This window comes from Capricornis sumatraensis, chromosome 2 (assembly GCF_032405125.1).
Source record: "Capricornis sumatraensis isolate serow.1 chromosome 2, serow.2, whole genome shotgun sequence".
NCBI lineage: Eukaryota > Metazoa > Chordata > Mammalia > Artiodactyla > Bovidae > Capricornis > Capricornis sumatraensis.
The window spans coordinates 165733351-165755476 of NC_091070.1; the positions used below are offsets into that span (position 1 = coordinate 165733351).

Consider the following 22126-nt stretch of genomic DNA (forward strand, 5'->3'; position numbering starts at 1 on the left):
TTAATTCATCCCAAGCCAGCCTACGCTTGTGGGCTTTAGCTTGTTCTTGCTGTCCCCCACTTTACATTCATCTTCCCTTTCCTACTGCCTGCCTTGCGGATATTCAACTTTAGAAAAGCTGTGATGAAAAGACTATGGAGACTGCTTAGTCAGCTCACACAATGGTACAAGGTAAAATCCTTGCCACAAAATCCTTTGGGCACATGTGTATCCATATACATGGCCATACACTATACAAATAACATGTGCATGTGTGCATGTGAGCTCAGTACTGTTCAACTCTTTGCAACCCTATGGACTGTAGCCCGCCAGGCTCCTCTGTCTATGGAATTTTCCAGGCAAGATACTGGAGTGGGTTGCCATTTCCTACTTCAGGGAATCTTCCTGATCCAGGCATCAAAACTGTGTCTCTTGTATCTCCTGCATTGGCAGGCAGATTCTTTACCACTGCTCCACCTGAGAAGCAGTTTATTTAAATAAACAACTAAGATATATAATGTGTATCTGTATATCAATACTTCTCTTGTTCACTTCTGACTGATATATACATTATTTTCACAACTTATGAATAATTTGTTTTATTTGCACAGCAATTACTTTTGTAAAAGTCAGTCCATTCCATTAAAAAGTTATAGAGAAGAGCCATGGAAATTTTGAGTAAAGAGTAAAGTTCTGGTGGGGTCCAACAAGCACCCATACTTCTACTTTTATGATGAAGGGAGCACTTACAGATATGGTTGAGGATTTAAATTATGAAAGTTCATACTGTTAATCAGTCTGCCTTCAGTCCCAAAGTAATATCATCTTCAAGTATCCTTTTCACATTGGAAATTATCTTTTAAGACATGTTCGGCGTTTTTACAAGATTTTCACTGTGGTTTCCATCAGCATCTTCTGTTTTCAGTTATGTCCCTTAGGCTCACTTTCAGCCATTTTCCCTGGAGAACAGGGAATGAGAAGATGGAAGTTTTGGAAATCCAATCTGTTTTTCATTCAGAAAGGGGATCTGTGTCTCAAAGCCAGCTTCCTCTTCTATGCTCACCACAAACGAAACCTGGAAAATTTGGTGACCTGGCATTGTCTTATATGAATTAAGGCGTTAATTCTATTGCTGTTCTGTGATATATTATGTAGCCTTAGACCTGATCAGGGTCATAAAACTAGTTTAATATCATCTGTTCATGATACAGATGAGAAAACTATGGCTTAAAAGGAGACTGCTGTCAAACTTGCCAAAATTGCATAACTGTTTAGTGGCAAGTTCCTAAGGAAAATGTATTTCTTTTGCAAACCAGTTATCCAGTGAGTTTTTGTTAATTCCCTAGAGTCACAAGGCAGTTCTGGGAGGGCCAGGCTTTTCAGATTTCTTAACAGAATATGATCAACAAAGAAGACTATGCAGACATACATAAGACTATGAGGTAATACATTTATTACCTTTTCATGAAATAAGGAACATTGATCTTGAACTTTTTGGACGTTCCAACAGCATTCAAGATGGAGAGGAAAAGCCTGGAAATTTTGAAATAATTGTGTTCCTATTTTGAGAGTTCATATAGTTACACTGATTTTATTTGCCATGTTTGTGGTGGTAAACCTGTGAAAACTGGCAGGAAATCAATGTTGCCTTTTGTCTGCCTCTCTGTGTTCAGAAAAATCTCCCTCTGGATGGTTGAGGATTTAATAATATCAATAAAGGCTTTTACAGTCTCTGAGTATTTCATCATTTTTTATAGCTTAAGTCAAACTATGTTTGCTTGTTAGGAATATTTCTCAATCTTTAGACTGTAAATTCAGTTGGGAAAATGCTAACGAGATTATGATTTCAAGTATCATTCCCATCTGGGATGGTACTGTTTTCCACAACCAAAGACTGAACTCCAAACTTTCAAATCATGTAAAAATTAAAAATCTCTGAGGTACATTTAAGGATGAATCATAGTGGGTTGATTCTTTCTACTGGAGAAAAATATACACCCTCCATTTTCATGTCTCACCACAAATTGCCCACTGCCCTCCCCTCCCCTCATTGGCTGCACGTGACTCACAGAGGCCCACACAAGCTCACTTGTTATCCAACCCTATTGTCAGGAGAAAATAATTGAGAATGTTGCCTCACAGCCTTGGTAGTAATGGTTAAGAGCATAAAATGTGAACCTGGTTAGAATGGAGTTCAAATTCTTGCTGATAAATTTACAAGCTCTGTGATCATAAGCAAGTTACTTAAGCTAAGCATCAGTTTAGGTTTAGAATGGGAATAATAATAATAATACATCATGGAACTGCAGTGAGATTTAAATGAGGTAGTACACATTTAGAATATGGCATAATGCCTTCTGTGTGCCAGTCAATAAATTCTGTTTAACATAACATATCTTGAGAAGTAAGTAATATCTTGTCCAAGATTTAAAACTTCTATTTCCTTAGTGGTACTTCTTCAATTATTTCTACTCCTTCAGTAAACTGACATAGATTAATTTATAGGTTTGCCTCGGGGGTGAATTTGAGATTTTTTTACAAAGACTGGTTTAAAAAAATAAACACACTCTTTTGCTAGATTTCTTACTTATTTGATCCCTTTATCAATGATGTGGAAGCATGAGAATAAATTATTTCCCATTCCCTTAATGCTGTGAAATATCTTTTTAATAATAGTCTACGACTATTATAAAAGGGATTTTCCTGGTAGCTCAGCTGGTAAAGAATACACTTACAAATTGGGAGACCTGGGTTCAATCCCTGGGTTGGGAAGATCCTCTAGAGAAGGGAACAGCTACCCACTTCAGTATTCTGGCCTGGAGATTCCACGGACTGCATAGTCCATGGGGTCACAAAGAATCTGACATGACTGAGTGACTTTCACCTATAAGTGACAGTCAGATTAAAATCTGACTAATTTCAGATTAAAATCTATCTACCCAGCTTTTGTGTTTGTCTCTTGCATGCATGTGATTTTCTAGGAGACTAAAAAATCTTACAGTGTTATTTATTTTTCTTTCTGCTGCTGCTGCTGTGGCTAAATCACTTCAGTTATGTCCGACTCTGTGCGACCCCATAGATGGCAGCCCACCAGGACTCCCTGGCATACTATTTATTATCTTGTTGAATTTCTTCATTGTTTGCTTTTTATTAGAAACAGGTAGGCTGCAGTCCATGAGGTCACTAACAGTCGGACACAACTGAGAGACTTCACTTTAACTTTTCACTTTCATGCACTGGAGAAGGAAATGGGAACCCACTCCAGTGTTCTTGCCTGGAGAATCCCAGGGACAGGAGAGCCTGGTGGGAGGCCGTCTATGGGGTCGCACAGAGTCGGACACGACTGAAGTGACTTAGCAGCAGCAGCAATACCTCTAAAGGAAAGTCATTTTGTTGTACTAATGACTGTACTAATGTAATGTACTCTTGTACATCTACTTTTGCTTTATTGACTATGCTAAAGCCTTTTACTGTGTGGATCACAACAAATTGTGGAAAATTCTTCAAGAAATGGCAATACCAGGCCACCTTACCTGTCACCTGATAAATCAGTATGAAGATCAAGAAGCAATAGTTAGAACTGGACAAGGAACAACAGACTGGTCCCAAATCAGAAAGGAGTATATCAAGGCTGTATTTTGTCATCCTACTAATTTAACTTATATGCAGAATGCATCATGTGAAATGTCAGGCTGGATGAAGCACAAACTGGAATCAAGATTGCTGGGAGAAATATCAATAACCTCAGATATGAAGATGATAGCACCCTTATGGCAGAAAGTAAAGAACTGAAGAGCCTCATGATGAAAGTGAAAGAGGAGAGTGAAAAAGTTGACTTAAAGCTCAACATTCAGAAAACTCAGATCAAGGGATCCAGTCCCATCACTTAATGGCAAATAGATGGAGTAACAGGGGAAACAGTGACAGACTTTATTTTGGGGGGGCTCCAAAATCACTGCAAATGGAGACTGTAGTCATGATATTAAAAAGCACTTCCTCCTTAGAAGAAAAGCTATGACCAACCTAGATAGCATATGAAAAAGCAGAGACATTACTTTGCCAACAAAGGTCTGTCTAGTCAAAGCTATGGTTTTTCCAGTGGTCATGTATGGATAAGAGAGTTGGACTATAAAGAAAGCTGACCACTGAAGAATTGATGCATTTGAACTGTGGTGTTGGAGAAGACTCTTGAGTTTCTCTTGGACTGCAAGGAGATCCAACCAGTCCATCCTAACAGAAATCAGTCCTGAATATTCATTGGAAGGACTGATGCTGAAGCTGAAACTCCAATACTTTGGTGACCTGATGTGAAGAACTGACTCATTGGAAAAGACCCTGATTCTGGGAAAGATTGAATTTGGGAGGAGAAGGGGATGACAGAGGATGACAGGGTTGGATGGCATCACTGACTCAATGGACAGGAGTTTGAGCAATCCCCAGGATTTGGTGATGGACAGGGAAGCCTGGCGTGCTTCAGTTCATGGTGTCACAAACAGTCAGACACAACTGAGCAACTGAACTGAATGACTGTACCTAGATATCATTCCTAGGCTCCAAACACAGAAAGAAAACAATACCACTTATTTTAATAAAAATATTTCAAAATAAAAATTCAATATTAAAAAGGAAAATTCAAAAAAGGAAAACTAAGGTGTCTCTTAGCTAACAATTTATGGAACTTGACATTATTTATGGAGCTGGGATAACAAAAAAAGGGATCAACATTGTTAAAACTTACAATGTAGAATAGAGGTTCCACAGCACTGTAACATGGGCCTCTGGAAGGGGTTTAGCTGGTACTGATATACCTGAGCTTAGAATTAGGGGCTGAAGGGTCTAGAACCCAAATATCTGATGAGGGAGTAACATCAATTACTGCTGCTCTGATTCTTCACATGTTGGAAAAACTTGCAAGCTGAAATCAACCGTTGTTACTAGGGTGAAGAAGTGCTGCTGGAGTGACACTAACATGAGTAGGAAATAGACACAGGCAAAGGCAGCAGACAGAAAGGACAGTGTTCTTCCTTGAGCTTTGCTATCTCCCTTTCAGCACCCCTTCTTGATAGAGTGTTAAGGGACCCTATTGGCAAACAAAAATGTGAGTTTTCCAAATTTCAACATCATAAAGCAGAATAAGGAAGTGTGGGTTTTAAGCTGAAAAATAATAGCTTAATATCTGGCACAATGCAGGAAATAAGACTATAAAATAAAAGACTATTAAATTTACCTTGAAGGAAAGTTTTCAGGCCCTCATATCTCCCAAACTTGTTTTCTACAGATGTGGTAGGGTTTCAAGCTGACTCTAGACTCTTTCAACCCTACTTTGACCAACCGCAGACCAGCACTCTTTCTCAGAGCTACACCTTACTGAGTGGCTTTTGGAGGAAGCCTATTCATATTACAGCTAATTGGAGCATTAGGTGGACATAGATCACAATCAGAGAAATAAATAATGTCAGGATCCAAAGAACAGAAGATATCACTAACCCTCGTTTTTACTCCTTAAGCAATTTGGGGACATAACTCCCTGCATCTAAAATTAAATTATCTGCAGACATCTGGAAAATGATGGATAAGTTAATGCAAATAAGTTGACCCACTAGACTTCTTTCGAGTTTGTATTTCTTTACAACCTCACCACTGGGTATTAGAAAATATTTTACTTTTGGATATATTTAGAAATAGTGCTGTGTGATTTGAATTATTTTAATATCTTATGATAAGGTCATTGGCAATTTGGATGATCTAACTCTTGATCTGACCAATATCATAACTATTTACTTCTAGGTAACATCTCCTTCCCACTCCAGTACTCTTGCCTGGAAAATCCCATGGGCGGAGGAGCCTGGTAGGCTGCAGTCCATGGGGTCTCTAAGAGTTGGACATGAATGAGCAACTTCACTTTTACTTTTCACTTTCATGCATTGGAGAAGGAAATGGCAACCCACTCCAAGTGTTCTTGCCTGTAGAATCCCAGGGACGGCGGAGCCTGGTGGGCTGCTGTCTATGGGGTCACACAGAGTTGGACACGACTGAAGCGACTTAGCAGCAGCAGCAGCAGCAAGGTCTCATTAGAATCTTGTCATGCTAAATGATAACTTGATAGATTGCTAAATTATGTATCTTTTATTGCCAATTATGAGTGGTCTAAATACTAGTGTTGGCAACAATTCTGCCAATTTCTTACTGATAGAACACTTGCAGTTAAAATATAACCTCAGTGTGGATTATTCCATAGGTTTATGGTGGTGGTGGTTTAGTTACTCAGTCATGTCCAGTTCTTGCGGTCCCATGGGCTGTAGCCCGCCAGGCTTCTCTGTTCATGGGATTTCCCAGGCAAGAGTACTGGAGTGGGTTACCATTTCCTTCTCCAAGGTATCCCCCTGACTCAGGTATCAAAACTAGGTTTCCTACATTGCATGAGGTCTCCTGCATTGCAGGCAGATTCTTTATAGCTCGAGCCACCAAGAAAGCCCCCTGTAGGTCTACAGAGTTAATTAAAGAAAAAATTACTCAAACCCATTTACAGTTTCAATCTTGTTTTATTAAATAGCAGTCTTTTGTGAGTGGAAGGCTAGAAAATTAGGAATGAGCATTTTTATTGCTCTCTATTAAGAAACTAGCTTTATTTAATGACTAGTAATCATTGTCTTCTTACCTCCAATTCAGGCAGAATAAAAAGTGACCATTTCCATATTAAATCCCTTAAATTCCTTAATAGTGATATTTCCATTCAAATACAAAAAATGAAGTAAGGATTTCCAGGATTCCATAGATAACAATATAATTAAAAAAAAAAAAAATACTACCACACTCTGACTGGAAAATTTTTGTCTGTTTATTATATAGCCACAAAGTATAAAATGGTAGTAGTCCAATAATATGTGGGCAGTAGATTGATCAGCCTATCTTTAGGCTAAAAAAACTTTTCCCAGAAGTTCAACGACATTATAAAATTAATGAAACAAAATTTTAATTACAATACAAAGGAAATCACACAGATGTTGATTAAATTCAAACTGCCGAATAAATTTGCTTTTTAAAAGTGTTTTTTTTATTTCAATGGGAAGTTTTGAGATCGTCAAGGCTAACAATAATTACATATTTTGGCATGGGTATTCCTCACATAATTTTATAAGAGAAATTAGAAAAATCCCAATTAATTGAGCTAAATCTGAAAATTACCAATTTTTATTTAACGTTCCCTTATCTAGTAGAATTCAGATTTATTTTCCTCTTGGGTATAGAAACTCCACCTACTGTAAACATTTAGTCAGTCAGTTTAGGCTAAACAACTATCATAAGAATATCAACTTCCAAATACACTAAAATTTTTCTTGCTCAGCAAATTCTAGTCTTTCTCAGACTATTTTTCCTAAATAATTCTTCTGTCCTCTTCCTTTAGGCTAGACAATAAACTCATAATGTAGCTTATCCCACCTTGAACATAGGAATCTTATTTTTTCCTCAAATATAGACTCATGAGTTTTCTGGATTTTCTTAAAATGCTACCTCTCCTGGGCCATGACTCTCAACCTCATGTCTTAGATTCAGGACCTTGTAGTAAGCACGTTCACATTACTGATCATCCTGTACTCTTCATCTCACTAAGTTTATGATAATATAATACCTCTCTGAGCATTCATTGTTCTTTGATTAGAATTTGACTCCATAGATATTTGACAAAGTCATCAACAATTTCTAATTATAATTACAGATGCTTCGAGTAATATCAGTGTGTATCGTGTTTTATGATTTCCAGAGATGGCTCAATGGGCAATGAATCCACCTATAATGCAGGAGATGCGAGTTGGATCCCTGGGTTGGAAAGATCCCCTGGAGAAGGGCATGGTAACCCACTCTAGTATCCTTGCCTGGAGAATCCCATGGACAGAGGAGCCTGGTGGACTATAGTACATACAGTTGCAAAGAGTTGGGCATGACTGAAGCAACTGAGCATGCACCATGTTTTCATCTTCCTATCAGCTTCTTCTGCAACAGACAAGAAGCAAGCAGGAATTTCCTTCATGCCAAAGTATTGATCTCCCTGTAGAACCTTGAATCTGTATGCTTGTCTGATTTCCCGTACTATAATGCAATATTATGTCAGAAGAAGGGTGAAAAGAAAGAATTTCTGAACTAATCAAATTCTAATTCTAAATGGTTTGGAAAACAACTTATATTGTGGCCCCTTTTCTCTTTAACTTACATTTAAATAGCTTGATTCTGGTTTTAGATGAGTTGGATGAAAGCCCACTTGCCATACCAAAAGGAAGAAAATTATCCTCTTCTATAGTGTTGACATGTTTTATATCAGGAGCTAAGAGCAACCTCAAGAAGCAATAAAATCTTTGGGCTAATTACTGTCAGACAAAACAACTTAATGTCAACTCCACTGAAGCTAAAGTTGTCTTTGGCAGGAGTTCTCAGCTGTTAAAATGGACACTATGAAATAACTCCATGCTGCAAGTCAGTTCATCTTAGAAGAGTGCTCTGCAGCCAACTCCCTGTCAGCCAATCAGTTTATAGCACCACTTAAAATTTGGAGCAATTCTGACCCAACACTGAATTTCTCTTATGGAGAAGACATGTATGCTTTCAAGATATTTCATGTCCAGATAAATTATTTTATACACAGAACTCCATGCTAATTGAATTGTGATTCAAGCTTCTGTATTAAGATCTCTTTCTGGAAAGCATCACAAATTCCAATGTAGTGGTAAGGTGACCATCCTTTTATGAGTCCTAATGTGTACAAGGAAAGGGCAGGGTTGCTGTCAAATGTTTGAATATCTCATGGGGATGGGTCTTTCTGCAAACAATAACACAAAATCTATAATTTGATCACCAGGCATGGGATTCAGTCTTATATCCTCTAAATAAGGTTACTAGACACCAACATCCTTGAAATCTCTTAGCTTGACTTCCTTTAATGATGCCTTTGTTGTGTTATGATTCAATGTTTTGCCTTGATTTCAGTCTAAAGGTAACATAAATAATAACTACACAAAAATATTTCTAACCTTTGGCCAAATCATTGTTGGAAATATTGTCTGTTAGAGTGCTTATATATATTGAGAACTCTAATAGACAAAGTTTCCATTCCAGACTATATATGCTACCCCTAGACTTGATATTCATATTGATCCAGATTTTTCCAAAAATCTCTTAACTCCTTGAATTCACTCTCCTTTCTCCTCCTCAAATATCATTAGCTCTGCTGTTCCCCATGTTTTCTCCTTTCCTTCTCTAACACACATCTTTTAAAGGTTTCCTTCGGCATGTGCTGCTTGTTAGAAATCTTCCATGCTTTCAGTTGTCTGAAACCATTTTGCTTTGTTGTCAATATCCTCCCATACAATTTGTCTCGCCTCAGTCTGATGCTCAGAAGCACCAAAATGAACATCTTATCTTCAGAAAGACTCATTTCATAATGCCTCTGCCTCCACTCATGTTATTGTCCCTCCTGGTACTGCTTTAGTGCCTCTATGGCTGGCCCAAACCTACCTATATTTGAAATTTCAAAATAAATTCTGGCACCCCAGAGACCTTTGTTGACTACCATAATCTCCCTAACAGCCCTTTCTTTAAAGACTTATAGCATTTTTTTACCTGCAACTTATAATACTGTGCTTAGTTAAGGTCATCAGTTTTTTCTACAGTAGTCTCTAGTATAAGCTAGTGAAAAAAGCATACAAAGTTAACTGACTATTATAAATAGTTCTAGTGAACTGCAATCATTCCTTTAGAGTCATCATTTGCAGCAGCTTGCAAATGTTATTCTTTTGTGAGTGCCGTCTTTGACTACATGGCCAGCACAGAGTTAGCACTTAGTAGGTGTTCAATATCTGTTGAATGAAAGAAAATCTTCACTGGCTCCATGTTCCTTAGATCCATTATTCTCAATCTTCCATGGACATAGTAATAAATTTCATATGCTTAAAAATTGAGAATCCAAAATAGCAACTTGGAGTGACTGGTAATTGGGATATGCATTACAATTAGTAATAAGGATGTGCATTACAGGGGCTATGAATATGATTGTTAAAAAAAAAAAAAAAAATTCCAGGAGATTCTGATAGACGAGACCCAAAATTGAAGAAAATGTGCTCTAGAAAATAAAATTGAGGTTCCTTTCCTTTATGGAATCTCCCTCTCAAATTTGCCTTTTAAAAGTTATTTTCCACTGTCCTCTTTCCATACAAAATACACTGAACAGAACTACACATTACTGTTTGTGAAGGACCATTTTAGCACTAAATCACTTGGAACCTCAGATCTTCCCTATTCACACTCAGGTTCTTACCTTCAGAGGCCAAATAAAAGGCTACCTCTCCCTGAAAGCCTTCCTTTACTATCACCTCTCTCTCTGCCCTCCCTCCCAGCACATCCTTTTGCCACCAATTTGTTCCCTCATCAATGACCCTAACTACTTAGTGCCAAGGTTATTACTACATATGATATTTTTCGCCTATTTTAGACTGTCAGTTATTAAAGATAGTTTTATGTCTAAGTCATCTTTAATCCCCTGGTGTGCTTGTCATAAAGTGTATGTAAATTTTTTGCTCAGTAAACATTAAGGAACTTTAAGAAGCAAGTAGGTATTGATATTCCTGCATAGCTTCTTTGTATTTCAGTGCCCTTCTCTCCTCTCTTGCACCCCCTCAGTGACTCTCTGCCCTAGGTGATTTGGGATATGAAGTGGTTACACACTCACATCTCAAGCCCCTTTCTTCAGATGCATTTTTAATGTTGTTACATAGAACATGACAAGGCACCCCTCAACAGGAGGAAGATCTGTTTTTTGTTGTCTCCAACAAGGAAGTGCTACTTCCACTCTAGAGATCAGCTCACTTCTTGCTTTCACTGCAGTGTGGGAGAAAGAACACAGATACAGAACAGACTGAAAAGAAAAATGGCAGGGCCAACGTAAAGACAAAACCCATCTCCTCTCTCAGTTAACAAGCGAAGTAGGCAGCCAGCAATTTTTTCTGAGAATTTTGAAAAGGAACAAGACTTCCTTACTGGTGGAATTTAAAGTTCCCACTGTGGATTTGCATTGCAAAGCCCCCCAAACCAAATGGCACACAGAGATGAGGTCAGAAAAAGCAGAGAAAACAATCTGCAAAACAACCCCAAAGAAGTCAGTTCAGACACTTTAGCTACACTGATTAACAGTCTTCACTAGGTGCTCAGGGAGGAGAAAATGAAAGTTAACATCAGCACTTCACTGCCTTTTTTTTGAGATTATTGCATATATATATTTCTGTTAAATACAGAAAATTTTCTATTCTCATTAAAAATCTCTTTAGAGGCTGTCTTAAGTCCAGAGCTATCAGACCCTGAAATAGAACAGAGAGGGTGTTGCAGAAGTATAGTATTTCAGCTTCTGATTGCCCAGGGGAAAATAAAAAAGGAAGAAAGAAAGAAAGAACGAGACCTAAATGAATAGCATTATTAAAAAATACTGTCTAATAAACACTGAATTAGGTCCAAGAATGCTACTCTTTGCCTTCGATTAGCTGATTTTTGTTTTTAATTTTTCTGTCCATTGAGGGTATCCACAATGAACATCAAACCTAGTAAAGAATAGTGAAAATGTACCCTATGACTCAATTTCTCCTTTTATTGGTAAAATAATACTAATTCCCTTTTATTCCATAAAGTGAAGTGAGAGCAGAAAAGCAAGAAAAACAGTAACTCTGGTCCATTTTCCATAGGTATTTCAATTACTTTTCACTTACAAATGAATAGACACAATTTCTCTGACATCAACTTTCCCTCCTTACTTCTTGGTTTAAGCACTACTTATATTTGGAATCTATTAGGTCTACAGAGCATAACCTTTTCTCTAGTAACATTAACCACGTATTGTTTCCTTTTTTTTTCCAAGTGCTAGCTCAACGACTGGAAAACTAAATGAAACACTCACCCTGGCACCGCTACCTGCCTTTTGTCGCTTTGAGCTGATAGGTAATGTACCATAAATGTTTTGTTACCATTTCTGGATTCCTGGGCTTTAGCAGTCACTGCTGTGAACTTCCTATGAGTGAAAGTAGCTCTAAGCCTTGCTACATTGGTGTTAGTTGTCAATAACTGGAACTGAGGAGAGCCTGGCATATTCTTCCAATGTAAATGCCAGGAAATTTCTTTGATATTCACACATTCAGAGTCGCATTGATAAATAACACTAGGGCTCAGGCAAACATTATCCAAAATAGCCTACACCATGACCAAATGAAGGCTGCAGAGTCACTGAAATATTAAATATGAAAGACCTCTAGGATTTCTTTTCAGCATTCTATAAAAGAGATTTATTAGTGAGTCCTATCTTTATGGTAAATGATGCGAAAACGATGGTAAAGGTGTATAAAAAGAACATATGAAAACTCACAGAGAGAGGGAGTGCATTGGGGGAGAGGCGGCTTTTCTAAAGGTGAATGGTTTTGCTGGCTTGTTTAGCGTATATCTTCCTGTGATGGATGCAAACCAACGTTTTAGAATGTCATTTTCAGGAAATGAAAGAGAATGGTTCTCTAACAAACAGAGCTTCTGGTTTTTATATGTCAAAAGATATCATTTTTCAATTTCAAGGGAAGGGACACTCAGTTCAAAGGCCCCCTCTGGAGTTCTTGCTTTTGCCTATGAAGACTGAACTCATTTATGTCCAAAGGGAATAATCCCCTCACCAGTTTACACAGCCTTCGTCTGTTTCTGTATAGAGGAATGATGATTCCAAGTAATTATAAAAATAATATTGTGACTAGAACAAGTATATCAAGCAAGCATCCACCGGCCCCCTACTTCATTCTGTATTATGCTTTTATGCTATTTCCAAAGGGGTTGGAATAGAATATTCAGGGAAAAAAAATGTTTCTTCTTCAGAAGCAGAAAGGCCCTTTCTGATAAAGTCCCCTGTAGATCATCTGTTCACTGGAGGTGATCTCTGCAGCTTGACAAGGAGCTGTGTGTGACATCACAAAGCAGGGCGAGGGGCAATGTGCAGCCCGCCTAGTGTCAGCAGAGCTGGCACACGCTGAAAAGTCATTTGCCTGTTTGTCTTTTTTTCTTTCAGTGTCTCTTTCCTTTGGGTTGTAATTACTGCCACAATACACAATTTTGTTTTCAGTTTGTAATTTTCTGCTGCAGTGATTTCAAAGTTTCAGAATAATCAATTATTGCAAGGATGGTAACATACATGTGTGTGTGTGTGTGTGTGTGTGTGTGTGTGTGTGTGTGTGAGTTGACTTATTTGAAAGTTAAGTTTCACGTCACATTACTCAGCCTCCTAAAAACCTTTCCACAGACCAGTGAAGCAAGATGCTCTGGTCTGGCCATGACAGAAGTGTTCTACTTTCCTCCATTTGGGCCACTCCGCTGGTTTGAACTAGGCTTAAGGCAATTTGCTTTTTTTTTTTTTTTTTTTTAATTCAATAATCATTCTGAATTGTTCTCCATAAGGTTAAATTGCCAAGGAAAAATCATCAAGTTATTGCCTTCATGACTTGAGAGAGAAAATTTTTATTTTCTTAAATGTAAGACAAAGTTGAATGTGATTTTCAGTAATGACTCTCAAAGCTGGTATTAAGTACCTGAACAGATAAAACCATGATAAGGTCAAGAAAGGATATTTAAACATCTGTAGACTTTTTCTCCTGTTTTTTTTTTTTTTTTCTTTTTAAACTTAAGCTTTTAAATCTTGAAAGTTCATGTCTAGTGCCTTGATCAGAGATGATAAATGAACTACTGAATTGGAAGAAGATGCTGCTATTATTTTAACCAGTAAACTAACTCAGGGTTAATCTGGGTGTTATTTAACCTATTGAAAGTGTTTTGAGTGAACATATGGTTTCTATTGTGAAATCAAGGCACAGTTTTAACTATGAATATAGATAATTATCCTTTGGACTTTAAACATTTATATGTGCCACCTTGTGTCAGAGCATTTTTCATGGTCAATAGGTTGAAAGGTTATAAAGTTGAAAATGAAAATCAGTACTTTTGAGTAAAACTATATAGCCAGCACAAAGAATGTGATTCACTACTGCTCTCTCTTGGAAAGAGCTAGGAATAACATGCAGAATACAATCACTACAAAAGTAGTAGCATAGACAGTGACTGCAAAACAGGCCCCCTTAAAAACCTAATCTCCATGCTTAGAAATTAAGCCTATATATTTATGAATGCTTCAGTGATTATTTCACCAACTGAATTGTAGACAGATTTTTTTCCTTAGTGTAATGGAAAGAAAAGGAGAACATTTTAACATTATTTTAAAACTTCAGATAAAATGTGTCTCCTGCAACTCTGTTTTGAACTTTTAATAAAAGTGTAATTTTTGAACAGATATGGAACTTTTACAGAAGGATACAAATTTTATTAATTACTCAGTATGATCTCAATATTTTTGGCCTAAAAAAACCAATGAAATAGAATCGGATAATATTGCATATATACACAGGCTTTGTGAATAGCTGGGTGTCATACTATTTCAAAAGAGCATGACCTCTTTTACAACAAAGTAACAGCAAATTTTCAATCCAGAGAGAGAGAGAGAGATTTTAATATGCTTTTTTCAAATTCCTATTTTATAAATGAATTAACTTCAAAGTGACAGTACCCATTTGCACTTGCTGGTTATGTTAGGCCTGTCTTAGAGTGGTTGGCTTATTACAAACCAAAAAATACTAAGGCAATTGCTCCTTCTATCCTCTTACTTTCAGATGACACATTTCTTGGGACAAAGACAGTGTCGTGAATATCTTTGGTTTTACCATGAAAGGAAGGCACATGCATTATTTCTGACATGAGTTTGTTTTGCTCAAATTGCTCGGAACCATTGATATCAGATGCCTTTAAAGATCTCATTCAGTTTAGTTGAGTCATTCAGTTCTGTCTGACTCTTTGTGACCCCATGGACTACAGCATGCTAAGCTTCCCTGTCTATCACCAACTCCCAGAGCTTGCTCAAACTCATATCCATCGAGTCAGTGATGCCATCCAACCATCTCATCCTCTGTCATCCATGTCTCCTCCCAACCTCAATCTTTCCCAGTGTCAGAGTCTTTTCCAATGAGTCAGTTCTTCACATCAGGTGGCCAAAATATTGGAGCTTCAGCTTCAAAATCAGTCCTTCCAATGAATATGCAGGACTGATTTCCTTTAGAATTGACTGGCTTGATCTCCTTGATCTCTAAGGGACTCACAAGCCTTCTCCAGCAATACAGTTCAAAAGCATCAATTCTTCAGTGCTCAGTTTTCTTTATGGTCCAACTGTTACACATACACATGACTACAGGAAAAAACATAGCTTTGACTATACAGACGTTGGAGGACAATGGAGGAGGGCTTGGCAACCCAGCCCACACTCTCGCCTGGAGAATCCGCGTGGACAGAGGAGACTGGCAGGCTACAGTCATAGGATCGCAAAGAGTCCATGGGGTTGCAAAAAGTCAAACATGACTGAGCATGTATGCATACACATGCAATTTTAAATAAAATTATTTTCACATTACTCTGTATTTAAATGTTATTTATGTTTTTATAGAAATAATGTTTATATTAAGTCCTCAAAGTGCCCATCTTCCTTTTTTCTTATATTCATAAACTATTTAAGGTTTTTTTAGCTAATATTTCTCTTCTTGAATGAACACAAAAATGAAAAGAATATAAAAGTTTAGCTCAGGCAGAAGGAAATATTTCCTCACAAAACTGTAAGCTATTGGAATTACTATAAGAAAATTAATTATGCAGTTTTCCCTTGAATTTATTACTATTGTTATTAATTAATGAATATATTTGCACACTCCAACAGACTTATGCTTGAAAGACAGTGTATGGTCAGTATGTCTTAACTTATTATTTACTCATTAATTTATGTATTCAATAAATATTTGTGATATTCAGTGGTAAACTAAAGCAATAGCATTTCCCTTCATGGATTTTGTAATCTATAATGTACTGTCAATTTGATATTAACATATTTCTATTTTAAGACAGATTATCCTATTTCTGGGGTAGCTCAGGAGAGTGGGGCAAAGTAATGGAGGAGTATATCCAGGGTCCTCTCCAGACCCTTCTATTCAAAACTCTTCACAAGGTCTAATGAACCACTTTCAAATGCAAAGTCACTCACTTCACATTTCACCCAAAGCCGGTCACCACAACTCTAAAGTCAACCAGGGCTCCAATCAGAGTTCAGAAGGAAAATATACCAGAAGTTGGTCTCAAGCAGTAGTTAAAATACTTTATCCCATGCTTACTTCTAAGAGATGGTAAATTGATTAATAAAGTCTTTTCCATAAAGTTTATAAGCTGCTTGGAAATGCAATGATGGTCAAATACTACATATTGTAAACAATATTTTAGTATTCTAAGATCTGTTTACAAGGGTGACCCCATCATTTAGGCTCAGAGACCCAGTTAAATGATATTCCCTGTGCTTGCTCTCCTTCAGGAGAGAAGTGACAAAGCTGACTTTTAAAATAGTCCTTATTACTATTTTAATGAATATTGAAGCATTTATTAAGAATTCATAAAAAAATATTAACTAAACTTAAGAAAATGTCTGAAAAAGACTTACACCTGTGAAAACACATAAAGCACCCATGACCATGGTTCACAGTCAGCATTTTATTTCACCACTTTTAATAACTTTTGCTGCACCATATTACATCATAATCTGCCTGTGGCTTGTCCCATGAGGCCAAGAATAAGAATAAAGAAATGGGACAATATGAAGGGCATTAAACAAAAGCATGATTACTATTGATAAAATTATTATATATTTTTTTTAAATAAAGGGCATTGTCTGGATTTTTTTTTACAGTTCTAGATATCATCACAATAGTGTTAGAGTGATTTCGGGAGACAAGAAAAGAAAAGTACTGATGTTATGTTAGTACTGAGATTTTTTTTTCTTTCTTTTGAAATAAAATTGAAGTGAATGTAATTAGAATTGTTATTCCAGAAGACATGATTAATTTCAAAATTAGATGACCAGAGCTGTCTTTCCTATGATATTGTCACCATACCTTGGAGAAAGCATCCATCTTCTAATTTATTTATTATTTTTCAAATGTATTGATGATTGAAAGGAAGTGACACTCATTAACACTTCACATAGATTTCAACCTATCCTGCTTCCAGAACTAATGTGCGATTTTTCCACAGCACATTTCTCCAACATTTCTAGCAGGAGGTGCCACTCAACTGAAAGTTGATGCTTATCCGTAAAGCCCTTTACCCACTCCATGCACTAAGCATAGAAAGAAAGACCTATGAATAATATGAAATCATCTTGCAACTGAGCAGGACCATATGGGGCCTTTCTGGGACAGGGCATCCTTTCTCCTGTCCTCCAATTGCCTCTTATTTTCTAGGAAAACTTTAGTCTCCTAGGCCTTCCCCAAGTTCCAAAGGTTAAATTTAATCAGAGAAGTGAGAAACTACAGAAAGAAAGGAAAACTGTCAAGCAAGATAAAATAATTTTGGTTTAGCCACTAAAAAGTTTAAAGACCTTTAGTTCCTTCTTAAAGGTTCTAGATAATATTTTGAGCCATGTCATTTTAGACATTTTGCAGATACCAAAACCCTCACCAGTGAAAGAAGTTAGCTACATGATGACCAGGCTGTAGCCATGACATGCATTTCTCCATCTTGCACAATCTAAGAACTAGCCTCAAGGAAATGGGAACCAAAAAACCCTGCCTTAGAATATTAACTGTACTTAAAACAATCAAGATAATAATCAGACCACCACATGGCAAGTTTAAAGAAGATTGTTGGACTGTCTAGGCTGTTCTGCATGTAGATGCCCACCCCACCCCACCTATGCAACCCTGAAGCTCCCTTTTAAAAGCTCCTGATTGACAAAGGGGAGTATGTTCTTGGGACCTGAGTCCACTTTCTCTGCAGGATTTCTGGCTTCCTCAATAAAATTATCTTTCCTTTTACCCTCTCTCAGTTTGGGATTCTTGAGCAATGAGCAGCTGAACCTGAGTTCAGTAACAATCTTGTTTGTTCAATCCCTGATTTTACTCAGAAAGGGGCTGTTCATAAATTGGGTTTAGAACATGCTTAAAAACAATTCTTTATCTGTCTATCTATCTCAATTATTTACAAAATATCTGAAAGTCCTTTATTGAAAAGTGGTGACATCAATCAGTTGTCCAATTTTCAATTCCAATGCTGAAGTTTTATCAGCTATGCAGCCTTACGCAAATGAGTTCATCTCTCTGATCTTCACTTTTCTCATTTGAAAAATGATGGTAATATAATCTTTCTCAAATGTATGATGTGATGACTATTGCAAGGAATCATCTCATCATGTCTCCTCAAACAATTGTAGCATCCCCATTTTATGGGATTTGTAGTGTACTGCTCAACCAAATACTGTTTTTTTCTAAGTCCTTACATTTAAAAAGTCCTTGCACAAATTGTTTGCTTAAGCTAAATGAAATTCTATTCCAGGTAGCCTGAAATTAGTTTAGAGCATCAAACTCAAGCTTGAAGGTGTATTTTAAATATGTCAAAAGTCATCCTCTGCATCAATCACTACTTTTACTCATTTGAATTTCCTGCCTGGTTACCTTAGTTGAAATTGAAAAAGTAAGTGTTCATGACACTGTTAAATTAAAATCAGAAATGCAGCCATGTCAACTGGTCTGCAAATTGTGTGAAACACATTGTCATTTTTGATCTCAAAAAAGCGTTCACTCTATAAAGGATAGTAGCCCTTCATACTAACTGTTTCTAAATTGAGTAGAAAGAACAGGGTTTATACCACATATAGATGCTAAATTATACATGGGAATTTTTTTTTAATTATAAAAGAAGAGCATATCTACAAAAAATGCATAGCTAGTGCCTAAATGCCCAATTTGTTTTTATTATTACAGGAAATGTGCACATAAACTAATTTTGCAGGTGGACTCATTGCACCTGTTTTTCAAATGACAGTCCTTAATGAACTGTCTTATTCAGAAATATGTGTAGTCATAAATATGTGGGCCTTGTGTCAATTTCAAGACAACTGGCCATGTCCTACTTAAATAGTAGAGATTCAAGTCTCTTTCGCTTGTATTTAGTATACCCAAGTAGTATGTCAGGGCTTAATGACAGCAAGGGAGTACAGCCCACTAAAAAAGTAAATCTTTACAAATGTGTTTTTCTCCCATTACTTTCACTAAAATTTCTACATGAAACAGGTGAATGGGATAAATTACTATCCATTGCAATTTCTACTCTTTACCCAAATTCCATGAGCCTTAGAATTGAACTTTCTTAAACTCTGCTTTACTTAATGTCTCACTGCTTTATTTTTTACAGGTGAGAAGACATACCAACCAACAGAGATTGAGTGACTCTTCCTATAACACACAAATAACTAGTGACCTGTGTGCCTGACTTTCTAGATATTCAGCCAAGATGTTTTGTTTTTAATAATTATAGCTATAGATTTACCTGCCTAGAAGTTTGTTTGTGTGTATGTTTTTCCCCCACAAAACCAGAATCTCCCATGTTTTACTTAATGTTAAGATTTCTTAATATCTAATAAATTTTATTATCTTTTTCAGAAATTTAATTATTAAAATATGCTTTAGCATGCTGTGAAAGAATATATTTTTATAAGTGTGCGCCACTTAATTTCTGTTAATTTTCTATAACAGATGGTATAGGTATTTGGTTTATGCATTCACCTTCATGTGGCCTGCTGACTGTTAGCTTTTTTTTAAACCTGAGAACACTTTTTTGTTCATCACTGAAACCTTACCTACCTTTTCCACTACATAAAATATTATTTCTAGGGAGAAAAAAAAGTAAGAGAAATTTTCATGTTACTGAAATTGAGCACGATTTGGTGATTAATTGCATTGTTCTCATTATGTTCTATACCTGATGTTCAGGGCTCATTACTGCAGTGTGAATTCAATGGAACAGAGATCTTAACCAGGTGTGGGTTATTAAAGCAACATTGCCCAATTTGAAATTGTTAAAGGAGGTGTATCAAAGTTGATATGCTTAACTATGTTCTTCTTCTAGAAAGAAAAGTGGTGCTTGCTCAGGAAAATCACTCACATCCATCATGTGACAAGGAGATTCAAAACTCTTCTTTCCTTGGATAGAACAGGAAGGACCATCATATCTGTAGTATAGCCCAGCTGCATCAAAACTAATATGAGAATATAGATTATTAAAAGTTATATCTTTTGTATTTATAAAATCATTTATTTCTCACCTCTTACAAAGTGGATGTTTTCCTTCACTTAGAACAAAATAAATAGCATAGACTAAAAGAGAACATGAAATATTAATAACAATAAATTTAATCTATATCAAAAATATTCTTAAAATTTTTTCAAGCTAACTAGCCTAAAGATGAACTAACTTCTTCAGAGACATGGAAGTGTTCTCAAAAACCAATTGAAAGTGAAGTTTCATTAAATTCTTCATATTTTTTTGTAGATCCACTATAGCAGTATCAATGTAGGCTTAAGTGATAGCTTTGGGGATTACAATGATGTAAAGGCATGTCAGCTACACATTAGAGAGGTCCCCATAATCATCCGGTGGCCATTTCTGCCTCTACTGTTAGATCAACAATAAGTTTTCTGTAAGTCAGAAAACTAAAATAGATGGATATAATTTGAGAGTTTGGGGAAAGGGATAGACATTGCATAGACTCTGATAGTTGATTAAAAAAGTCTCAATCCAATCCTACACAAATTATTTTTGAGTTGAGTACAATGGTTTCCATTTTACACATGAACAAACTCAAGTTAAAAAGAATACATTTCTTGCACCAGATTTCATATTAGTTAATAATAGAATGTGGATCTCCACCTTTTTTTTCTGAATTTCTCCATTGCTTCTACATGATTGCTCATAATTGTGCAAAATATGTACTGTTTTGAAAAATATATATAATTGTTTGAGTATGTAATTAACATATGTGCCATCTTACCATCTCTAACTAGTGTATTGAAAGGTAGTGAAAGACCAAATGATGATTTGTTGTGATTTCTCCGCAACTGGAAAATGGCAAAGGAAACTAGTCAATGCCTCTGTTACTAGGAAAGACTCAAAGGAGAAAAACAATAAGGCTTAATCATAATAAAACTTGGAAAGGCTTTAGTTTATATTGCTTTTTGTACAAATTACCTTGTTTTTACTATTGATCATACAAATCTATGTAAATTGATAATGGAAATCTTATGTTAGTTAAAAATTGAATCCATTCTGTTGAAAGGAACTAAGATTTCAATTGGTCTTAATTATATTTGATTAGATAAGTTCATATCACAATAGTTTGGCTCAACAATCAAACGAAAAAGGAATAAAATGGGAAGATTACCAAGTAATGGTAGAGAAGGGGAGCCATTTAACCTTTTTGTACATAACAAAAATAAAACAAGCTTTTGTTAAGCAACTTCTTTAAGCATAGCTAAATAATATTATTTGAAATTTATAGTAGTTTTAGATCAAAAGCAATTGAATATTAATCCATTTCACATGACTCAAATTTCCAGAAGAAGCAAAGGCCATGTATCTCAGGCTCTGGATATCTGATCCTGAGAGCTGTTGTAAACACATATCACAGCTACATCCCTCATAAACTATGAAAGCAGATGTTTTATTTAACTTTTGAACCTTAGTTTCTTTGCCTACAAAATGAGTACATGAGTAGAATCTCCATCAAAGCTTCTTGGCAGAAAGACAGAGTATATACATCAAACATTTAGCACCATGCCTGGTAGGTATCAATGACTCAATACATCCTAACTACTATTAACATAAGTCCATGTATATGTACTGGAGAAGGCAATGGCAACCCACTCCAGTACTCTTGCCTGGAAAACCCCATGGGCAGAGGAGCCTGATAGGTTGCAGTCGATGGGGTCGGGAAGAGTCGGACACGACTGAGCGACTTCACTTTCACTTTTCACTTCGATGCATTGGAGAAGGAAATGGCAACCCACTCCAGTGCTCTTGCCTGGAGAGTCCCAGGGACGGCGGAGCCTGGTGGGGTGCCGTCTGTGGGGTCGCACAGAGTCGGACATGACTGAAGCGACTTAGCCGCAGCAGCAGCATGTATATATTGAGTCTATAGGACAGTTGAGAGGGGAAAAATATGTATGATCCAGAA

At 36.5% G+C, this 22126-nt stretch overlaps 1 long non-coding RNA gene across 1 annotated transcript in view; it reads left to right on the top strand.

The window, feature by feature from the left end:
* The window catches only part of LOC138072633 (uncharacterized), a 43696-nt gene extending 24221 nt beyond the window's left edge, over positions 1-19475 (top strand). The window contains exons 2-3 of the long non-coding RNA XR_011144400.1: positions 11873-11952; positions 19309-19475. This is a non-coding gene — a long non-coding RNA (uncharacterized lncRNA). The remainder of the gene's footprint in view (positions 1-11872; positions 11953-19308) is intronic.
* The last annotated feature ends 2651 nt before the right edge of the window (positions 19476-22126 follow it).